We start from the raw sequence: 10,981 nt of genomic DNA on the forward strand, positions 1-10,981 counted from the left end.
AACCTGCAAAAAGAAACCATTTGGCAGCATGTTATAAATGTATAAATCCTGCAGAAAAGAAAACTCACAACCAAAACTAGCCAAATGGTGAAGCAAGTTGAAGCCATGATGCACAAGGCAAAACCTACTGACCAAGACAACTTGCAAACAACAATGCAACAGGTGACAGACCTAAGGCTAAACTAGGCCACATCAAATTGAATGGTTAGTCCAGTTGCATATCTGAGTGCAAAACATGACCATTGAGACAACCTTGCACGTGTTAGGCACCAATCTGCGTCAAGTCAAGACCTGTCCCAAGCAACATCAGCTAGCAGACTGAATTCGTATCAATACCAAGACCACAAGTAAGCCACAACATCATTACATGTGTGTGGTAGCTCATGACCACAAAACCTGCATCAAAACTGCACCCTGTTCAAGAAGGATCAAAGCAACAAAAATACAGGGCAATGGAAACCTAACAGCAGACCATGATAAGTTGTCAGTAAGCTATCAACATTGGGCTATCAAGATGGGTGCATACCAGTTCCTAAGCCTACCCAATTGTGTTACACCAACAAAACCAAGTCAGACACATTGCAAGACTACCATACCATGTGCAGACCAAGCCACCACATGGGACTTCAACCTAGCAGCCGACACAACCAACATTAGTAGCCAGCCATGCTCCCTTGCAAGTAATAAACCTACAGTCTGCAGCAGGAGCAGTCAACAGATAATGCAAGTCATGTAATTATATCCCATTTGAGTCATAACAATGTCAATCATGCTACACAGAGTCATACCTGCTGTTACAATATCCAGTCAACAAATTCCTACAAGGCCATGATTATGCCACCACAATAACCAAACCTTAGCATACCACAACTATCAATGCTCCTACAGTTTGCTCTGCAGCATATGAGTTGGAACCAGGACAAGAACCCGGCTATGAGACTAAGCACACATCTGAACTTGGCCAAGGTGTCAAGGTCCTGCAGCATGAGGTTTCCAGCAACATGTGTACATCCAAAATCCACAACAATTGGCAATGTAAAACAAAACAACAGAAATGCAAATACAATTATGAAGACAATCAAGCAAATCCATCTTACCATCTGCAATGATTAAGACAATCGAGCAATACCATCATGCTTCAAAACCTGAAGCAAATATAGCAAAAACAAGCAGGAATTATCACACCTTACACTCATGCTTTATGCAAGTCTAACTCTGCAACCTCAAGCCAATTCAAGGTCCTGCATCATGGTTCAAACAGAGGAAATTGAAAAAAGGAGTACTTCGCCTGCATTATAACACAGTGAACGTCATTAGTGCACCAGCCAAGAACATCTATTGCAAGACATACATTACTTACCATCAAAATGAAACAAACAAGTGCAAGGCCAATTCGAGCATGTTGCAGCAAAACAAGTGAAGACACCATTTTTCACTGCAGTAAAAAGGCAAATTAATTACCAAGCAGTAAAAATTCAAGAAATTCCCAAATTGGAATAGGGATGAAATTCAAAGAAGAAAGCTTGCGTTCAGTTTACCTTTCCAAGGCCAAGCATCAAAGGGGTCAATCCAGTTTCTGAACATCAAAAAGTGCTTTGCAGAGTTACTCTTCTGGATTACCAAAGGCACCTTTGAAACCCTAATTCACAGAAATATAAAAGTGGAGAAATCAGTAAGAGAACCTGGAGGCGAAGAGATTTCAAAGAAGAAAAAACCTAATCCTAAAGGAAGAGCAAACCAGCACTTGAAGAGGCGAAGGAAAAGGTTCGATTGTCACCTGAGCTGTCATCTTCATCAAAGGTCCGAGGGTGAGCTTCCTGTTTTGTAATAGCCTTTGTTTTTCTTGTTTGTTTGAGAGGGATTCGGTGAGGCCGTGATGAGAGAGAGGTTTGAGAGATAGATGCGAGCGATTTCGAGAGCAGGGGAGGGGGTTCGTTCGAGTGCATTTGAGAGACGATTGGGTAAGTTTGAGGGATAGTGATTCTGAGAGCAGGGAGAGGTTTTCGCCTGAGAGAGTTTGAGAGAGAGTGAGGAAGACGATAGCGTTGGAGACGAGCTTCTGCTGTTTCCATTTCCTTTTTTTTCTTTTTTTGTTTTTTCTAATTTTTAATTAATTGTTTTTACTATTTAATTTATTTTGTTTTTAATACAAAAATCAGAAAATGTTTATATGTTCTTAATTTCTTTTTTTATTATTTATTCTTTTTATTATTTAACTTAATTTGTTTTTAACAGAGATAATACAAAAAAATCATAAAAATGTTTTTTTATTTTATTTTATTATTTTAAATCTTTTAGCCCGGTTCATATACTTAGCGTAGTATCTCAATAGCAGTTGATGTTGAGTGGCCTAGTGGAAAGAGGTTAGTTTCATAATATTAAGTGGAGAGGGTTCAATACTCATGTGTGGTACTTTTTGCTTTTTATTTGATTTTATCTTCCTTTAGCATTTTTTATTCTTTTAGTATGTTGATTAATATCTTTTTTATGTTTATTATACTCATGATTTCATTTGTTAATAATGCATAGTTGTTGTATTTTAGTTTAGTTCAAAACCATTTTTTTAACTATAAAAATCATACTTTTCTCGATTTAATATCGAGCCCATTTTACACCCTTGTAAGTCGATTGCTTTTTAAGCATCGCCATCAACCTCACATAGCTTACTCTTGGGCTTTCTTACAATGAGCCGGTTCCCTTACACTTACACTCATACATTGTTTAATGCTTCATTATTTCATTCTTTGATTATTTGATTCGATTATATACTTGCTTAAATATCTTATTGTTGATTAACTGTTGCCTACTTGTATGGTGTATGAGGCATATATTTATATTGCTTGATTACCATGTCAACCCCCATTCATAACAAATGTATCCCTCTCCCATGAAATGTATAATATTTTTTTCATTCTCTATTCATCTGTTAATACAAGAAATAAAATGAATACCCGATAACCATTTCAAAACAAGACCAAAACCTCGATCCAACGTCGAGTAATCATTTTTTAAAACCTAACAGAACCAGCACGTATTCATCCACCCTTTTGTAAGTCGATTGCTTTATGCATCGCCATCAACCTTGTAAGCCGATTGCTTTATGCATCGCCATCAACCTTGTAAGTCGATTGCTTCATGCATCGCCATCTACCTTTATCCCTAACACTTCTCCTTGCTCCATTCGTCGATTCTTGTTCCGATTAGGTAGCACCCATTAGATAGAACCCTTTGTATGATAACATAGGTAGGATTCCCATATCCTTTTGTATGATAACATAGTTAGAATCCCCATTTTCTTTGCATGCTAACATAGGTAGATGTTCCCATTTGTAAATCCTAACACTTAAGTACATATTGCATGACAACTCTAGGGCAGAGCTTCCCCTTTCTTTTAGACCTTTCCGAGCGTCTCCGATCTTGTGGCATGTAGTCCGTTCTATTGCAAAGAGGTAACTTCCTAAGACTCGATTCAGCGAGCTGCGACACCTACTGCTAGGACGTGAACACATTGCCCACTCTCCTTTGACACAACTGGTGTCCTCCTTTGTAAGTCCATATTCAGATGGCAATCCCCTATGAAGGGGAACTACGTCGCCCTGATTCTCATACCAGATGAGGTACGTAGGCAGGAGGTCGTGCGAGATCTCTCCGGGCACCCTTTTTCTTTTTCACCCTTTTCCTTTTTGTGTGTGTTTGCTTGACAGTTGCTAGGCTCGAGTTCCCGACTCCTTAGTAACTTGTTGTTTGTTTGTCCTTGTGTGTGTAGGAGACGGATGTAAGCCCAGCCATTGGCATTCCGTATCCTCTTGTTGTGTGCTTGGAGTCCGGTATAAGTCCATCAAGTGGCATCTGGTTTCCAGTGTGGGTATGTTTGGTTCGGAAGCTGATGTAAGTCCAGCGATTGGCATTCGGGTTCCATGTTTGCCTTTTGTGTTTTGTTTTGTTTCGGCGTGCATGAGCCGAACTACGGCAACTCTGATTCTCATGTTCAGATGAGATACGTAGGCACAAGATGCGATGTCTTGCCGAGTTTGACTAACGACTAACAACTAATCCTTGTTTGCTTTCGCCCTCGTTGCGATCCTTTCTCTCGCCCTCGTTGCGATCGAGACCTTCCCTTTCTTTTGCCCTAGTTGCAATCGAGACCTTTGTTCCCGTAGTTAGCTGAACTACGTTTTGCTCTGATTCTCATTCCCGATGAGATACGTAGGCATAAGACGCGACGTCTTAGCGAGCACACTTCTCTTTAACCCCTAGGTAGCCGAGCTACGAAGACTCTGATTCTCATAATCAGATGAGATACGTATGCAGTGGATGCGACATCCGTGCGAGTCATTTTCTTTGACCCTCCCTTTTAGTAAATAGTACATTAGATAAACACACACCCTTTAGACAAGAAACAACAAGAGTGGATCCCGTAGAGTACTACGGATGCGTAGGGGTGCCAATACCTTCCCTTCGCATAATCGACTCCCGAACCCAAGATTTGGTTGCGAGACCTTGTCTTTTCCTTTCCTTTCTCCAGGTTTACTTAGAGCGTTTCCTTTCCCTCCTTTGGGATAAATAACGCACGGTGGCGACTCTTCTGTCATCTCTTTCTCGCCGGTTGTTTTTTCGCACCTCTGTTTTTTTCAGGCTGCGATACCATCCAATTCCCTTCTTATATTTCTGCTTAAGTTGAAGCTTTGATGAATAATATGAATCCTCGGGAAGTGGTTTAGGCTCTAAAGAATGTGATTGTTCAATGGATGGTATGTTTGGGGCAGCCGGAATGTCAAGAGCTTCAGCCACATAAACAACTTCGTTTATACTATCACCCTACAAGGCAGCATCCATCTCAGCACAAACAACACAAATGTTAGTGTCAGTACAACCAACACATGAATAAACATCATCAAACCTAGATAGAGATGGAAAATCAAGTGAAAACAATTCAGAAAAAGTGTCATCAACCAACTCAGAGATCAATTCAATATGAAAAACTGAATGCTCCTTCAAGGGATGTTTCATGGCATCGAAAATGTTAAATTTTGTGACAATGTCACCAAATTCCGTGGACATGGTTCCATCGTCAACATCAATTTTTGTTTTCGCTGTTTTCATGAACGGTCTGCCTAAAATGATAGGTGGTCTGCTTGAATTTGTTCCTCCATACATGTCCAGAATGTAGAAATCTGCAGGTGTAGCACCTCAAATTTGCACCCCACATTCATGCATTCATTTCATTTTTAGGTCATTAACATTACATTAGCATTGCATTAACATTGCATCTTGCATTGCATCATTGCATTCCACATTGGCATCAAGAGAATCATCAGTGCAAAAGGCAAGATTCTCCTTGAGTTGAAAGCCACATGGTTGTTCTATAGAGCTTATATGAATCAAGGTTCATCTTGAAGCTATTGTACCAGGTGCTAGAAGCTCAAAAGTCATCAGTACATGTCCAGGTCATCTGGGGCCCATGAAAGTCAACTGAGGGCTAGGAGGTGGAGAATTGGTTTGAGACACTTCATTCATGTCCAAAAGAGGTTTATTCATCATGACAAACATCTACATTGAAGATTTTGAAGCCAGATCAAAAGTTCCCAAAAATGGAAAGTGACCTGTAATTTCAAGTTTCCAAAAATGGCAAGTTTTTGGACCAACTTCAACTTGACTTTCCAACATCAAGGAAGCTTCAAATGAATTTTTGTCCAACATGAAAGTTGAATATCTTTCTCTCCCATTTCCAAAAAGTCCAAGATCATGAGCATCTGATGAATGGTTAAGGAGTTGTGATCCATTGATTGCAAAGTGTGCATGAAACTTCAACAAGCCATATCTTTTGAACCAAAGCTCCAATTTGAGTGTCTCTTTTTGCATTATGCTCCTTATGACTCATATTTTCCAAATACATCATGACATTGCATGAAATTATCTCATACAATCATTTGTTCATGCATGTCCATTTTGGAAGAAACATACTAAATTCAAAATTGGTTGATCACATGAACAAAATTCCAATTCCAACATGTGCATGGGATGATTTTAAGTGAATTTGGGCCCTCATGTGGTACTGTTCACGTATGCTTTCACCATGCAAGGGTGTTTTTACCATTTGTGCATACACCTTATATCTTGCTAATTTCCATTAACCTTGGCCTAATAACAATTTCAGAGTAATTAGGAGATGGTATAAAAGCTTAATTGTAACTGTCTTGCTCATATACACATTTTTAGATCTAGAATCCTCTTTCACTCCAATTTTTCTCTCAATCAAAATTCAAAAATTCTTCACATAAACACCAATTTTCTTGGTAGATTCGTGACCCTGGTGCAGTATAGAGCAAGAATCAACCACTACTTTGTCCAATTCGTGCCAAAATCATGCATGCTCAAAGCTTGAAGATGGAGATGAATCTTGAAGACTGAGCTCGATTGAGGTGGTTTCAGCTGCTATCTTTCACATCAAGCTTCAATATACCAGTTGAGGAGAATATCTGGAGCTGGAGAGAGCTGTAGCACGCGTTTTCAACTCACTGTTCTTCAAGAGGTTAGAAATTCGATCCTCATGATTCTTCATTATAATGCCATGATTGTGCAGAGTTTTTTATGCTGATTACACTGATATAAATTTCGTGAAAAACGGATGGATATTGAGTGAGTTATGAGAGATTAAAGTTTGGTTGTTGAATTTTCTTTCCTTCGATTCGCACTGGTTATTAAGAATTAGGACTAATAAATGTTGGATTCATGATCTACATGCAAAGACGAGTCGATTGGTATATAGACTGCAAAATTCTGCAAAAAAAATTCATGAACATGCATTGTTGGTCGCCGGACGCAAGGAAGAAGACGATGGAAACCACCGTGTTCCACCGTCCATGAATAGTGTCATAGCGCCTGGTTCTGCTAGGGTTTTCGCTCCCTGCTGGCGTCCATGCAAGCGTCCCATTGGCAAGATGAATGGCCCTCGTTTCTTTGACCGCTTCCACATGTACTTAGACTCGCTGACAGGGACGCCACTTCAATTAATGAAGTGATGCGTTTTGGTTGATGCACGGTTCGATTCTTGGCTCCAGCGTATTCCAATTTTATTTTCCTGAGCGCCTCTATTATTCTGTCAACGTGGTTCGATTCCCATCTCATGCACTCTTTCAAATTAATCACACTATTTCTCATTTCCCTCCAATTTAACATGTGATTTCTTTTTTATTTCATTATTTTCATCCAACTTCAAAAAAATCATAACTAATTGAAAATAACTCCAAATTGAATGCGATTTTTTACTACATGATCCTTGTGATGTCTAGTTTTTTTTAATGTGATTTTCCTGATTTTAGCACTTCTGGATTTTTGATTGAGCTTGAGTATTTGAGTATGATGAAAAATGTGATATGTTATGCTATTTGGCTTGTGAAATACTCATACTTACTCCAATTGCTTTGAAATTTGGTATGTTGAATCTTAACACATAACATGACTTTTGAGGCTTGGTTGTGCATTTTTAGCATTTGTCATTTCTGTTTTAGGCACATGAACTTAGGGTGTGACAATGTGTGTCACACAATTTGATGTTGATCTTGTTCATTTTCATATCCATGCCAATTGATGTCCTCTGATTCCTATTTTTTGCATGATGATTGTGTTTAATATATTGAGCTTGCACAAAAAGTTTCATGATTATTGGATGTGTTTCTGATATAATGTGCATTTTCTCTTCTTGATGCTCAAGTGTGACCACCATTGTGTGCCTTTGCCCTAGCTTGATTGATTTATGGCCTTGCCTTATGATTTGGACTTGGTCTTTTTTAGGACATGTTCTCACTTGTTTAAATGAGCTTTATGTTGAATATTGGTTGCTGTTTTGATTTTTTGCTTCACCTTTGACCCTAGGCTTTGCCCTAGGGGTTTGAACTCACAATTTGAGTTTTGTATTTCAGGATCAAGCATTCATCTACATGGTTGATGTTGCCTCATCATTTGAGCTTTGCTATTTGCTTTGTTTACTAACCTTTGGTTATTTTGTAGGTCCTTTGGTAGTGAATCACTTGAGTGTTTGCCTTCTATGGCTTACTTGTTGTGCATATTGGGATTGTCTGACTGTTGTTGATTGTTTGGTTGTCTGAATACCATATTGACTTGTTTGATTTTCTTACAGGTGCTTTAGTTGCTTTAACTCATTGCTTGAGTTGCTTTGCTTTGCCTGTGGTTGGCATACCACCTAGGTAACCTCTCTGACTTCATGTAGTCTGGAAGACCTGCTATCTTTGGCAGGCACCCGTATGAAGCCCTCCTTAAGAGGCAATGTTTGTGGTTGTTTATGTTTGTGCCATGTACTTCAAAGACCTCCTAAGTGAAGAGGCATTGGCAGATAGAAGGGATGTGCAATCCATCCCCTGCTATTCAGTTGAGTCTTTCATCTTGCTCGCACTACGTGCTGATGCATTTTGAATAAACACCCAAGATCCTTGTATATAGAGTCAGTCAAGTGGAGTAGGGTCCCACGTTCTGGACCCCCCATGTTTTCATTGATTTGAAGCTCACACAGGCCCGGGTTAAGAGCTATGAGGTCTTATCCTCATCACCTTTCATCTGCTCACCCTGACGGTCAATGTCAGTGGTTAAGAGCCTCAGACACCCCTTCCAGTTGGCTTGTTTGTCGAGGTTGATATGACCCCTCGACTAAAGCCCAGCCTTGTATGAGCCACTTGTTTGCTTATAGCGTGTGATACCTGTTCACCTGTGCTTGTGCTTGCTTACTTGCTGTTTAGGCTAGCTTGCTTCCTGTGCGAGTTACTGATTAGAGACCTCAACATAGGGATCGTTTGCATGACAACTTCTAGGCTCGAGTCGTAGTCTCCCTTTTAGTTGTTATCTCCCTAGTCTCTGGTTAGGATAGTTTTTCCCTGTTAAGGGGAACTACGTCGCCCTGATCCTCATACCAGATGAGGTACGTAGGCAGGAGATTGAGCTGATCTCTCCGGGCGCCCTTTTTGTTTTGTTGTGTGTGTTTTGTTCGCCCTTTTTCTTTTTCAACCCTCTGGTGTTGTGTGTGTTAGGAGATGGATGTAAGACCAGCGATTGGCATTCCGTATCCTATTTGCGTGTGTTTGTTCGGAGTCTGATGTAAGCCCATCTATTGGCATTCGGTTTCCCGTTTGTTTGTTGTCTGTTTGGAGTTGGATGTAAGACCAGCGATTGGCATTCCGTTTCCAGTTGTGTGTTTCGTTTGACGTCTCGGCGTCCCTATTTCAGTGTTTTGTTTCAGCGTGCGTTAGTTGAGCTACGAGTGCTCTAATTCTTCTCTGGTTAGAGGAGATACGTATGCATAGGATGCGATGTCCTAGCGAGCACGTTTCCCATGTCCCCGAACTACGTTAACTCTGATGTTTGTTTCTGACAAACTACATAGGCCCAGGATGCGACATCCTGTCGAGTCCCCTTCTTCCGTCTCCTTCCATCTGTGTTTTATTCCAGCTTTGTGCATGTTTTTGAGCAGTTTGTTAGCAACCTTATTCTATTCTTCCGAGCGTGGATCCCGTCGAGTACGATGGACGTGAGGGGGTGCTAATACCTTCCCTTCGCATAACCGACTCCGTACCTATCAATCTCTGGTCGTAAGACCATTTCCTTTCCAGGTTTACTTCGAGCGTTTCCTTTCCCTCCTTTGGGATAAATAACGCACGGTGGCGGCTCTGTGTCTTTTCCCGCCGGTTGTTTTTCGCGTATGCGACAGCTGGCGACTCTGCTGGGGAATGTAAAGAAGTTGACCTCTCGCTGGTCCATCTTCCCTAAGCGAGTCAATCCTAGCGCTCTCTAGGATAGTTTTGGTTGCTTTTGCTGCTTTATTTATTGCATTTATGATTATTATGTTGTGATTGTATATATTTGTATATATGTTTGCATGCATCATATTTTCATTGTGCTGGCTGTGTATCTGTTTCTCTGTTGGGTGGGGATCACAAGAGGTAAAAGGCCCAATACCCAGGCTATGAGTGAACTCTAGGACACCTAGGAATAGAGTGATTCATGGGAAGCGGGTGGTATGGCGCCACTTAGCGGAACATGATATCACGAGCAGTTCAGATTCTGATGGGGTATTATCGTTGCATACATCTGGTGTGTATATGATGATATTCTTGAAAGGGTTGTTTATCCTGCGTTTCTTTTGACCTTACCCTGGCCTAGATGACACCCGTGAGTGGGGCGGGATTGAATCATTTGCAGGTACTGATGGTGACTATGGTTCAGTTGGACTTATGGATATCTATCTCTGACACGCCGGAGTTCTGTCCATGATATCTATCAACGGGTTCCGTTTATTTCGGATCCCCGGGTTGAATTTGAGGATACTTGTTCAGAGGATCTGGTTGTCATCCATTCAGTGGATGTCCTGTGATGATAGTGGTATATCCCCCGGTTCCGTTTATTTCGGAACCTCCCAAGTTGGATTTATGGTTACTCGGGCCCTCAGATGATTGTAATCAGTTCAGAGACCGGTCCAGTACAGTTGATCTTCATACGACTTGGAGGATGCACAGTGACTTGCATTCATGCATCTGCATCATTCCCATTTTGCATTCATCCGCATCTAACCCATGTCTATCCATACTCAGGGAACATTCTCGATTGAGATTCTGGTTGAGAGACATATTGATGTCAGAATGTTATGGTCAAATTATTATCTGTCTCGATGAAGCCAGAATCGAAGGACCGAATGTTCCTCATAAGGATAGACATTGCATGCATGAGTGAGTCATATTAACCTATTTTCTGTTTTGTAGGTGTCAGTATCTAACCAAGTGCACATAGCTCTTCCGCTCAGGTATCCTGCCAGACGCAACAAATCCAAGCTGATGAATCCACCCAACGCCGACATTCTCGAATTGAAAGAGATGATGAAGGAGTTGTTCAACGTCGTGCAAGGGTTCGCCTTGGGGCAGAAAGCAATCTTCGAGAGGATGGAGAGGATTGAAAAATGGCTGATAACGGAGAAAAT

General features: G+C 40.8%; 1 long non-coding RNA gene across 5 annotated transcripts; it reads right to left on the reverse strand.

Moving 5' to 3' along the window:
• Positions 1 to 228: 228 nt before the first annotated feature.
• Positions 229 to 2,085, reverse strand: LOC127127896 (uncharacterized). 5 transcript variants are annotated; one of them, XR_007805518.1, is made up of 6 exons: positions 1,778 to 2,085; positions 1,539 to 1,639; positions 1,361 to 1,435; positions 1,098 to 1,288; positions 789 to 977; positions 229 to 696 (listed from the first exon to the last, which is right to left on the reverse strand). It is a non-coding gene; the product is annotated as an uncharacterized LOC127127896 (long non-coding RNA). The 5 variants fall into 5 exon arrangements; XR_007805528.1 differs by having other exon boundaries at positions 229 to 396; positions 597 to 696; positions 789 to 1,288; XR_007805521.1 differs by having other exon boundaries at positions 229 to 396; positions 527 to 696; positions 789 to 1,288.
• Between the last annotated feature and the right edge of the window lie 8,896 nt (positions 2,086 to 10,981).

Source organism: Lathyrus oleraceus, chromosome 1, assembly GCF_024323335.1.
Source record: "Lathyrus oleraceus cultivar Zhongwan6 chromosome 1, CAAS_Psat_ZW6_1.0, whole genome shotgun sequence".
Classification (NCBI taxonomy): domain Eukaryota; kingdom Viridiplantae; phylum Streptophyta; class Magnoliopsida; order Fabales; family Fabaceae; genus Lathyrus; species Lathyrus oleraceus.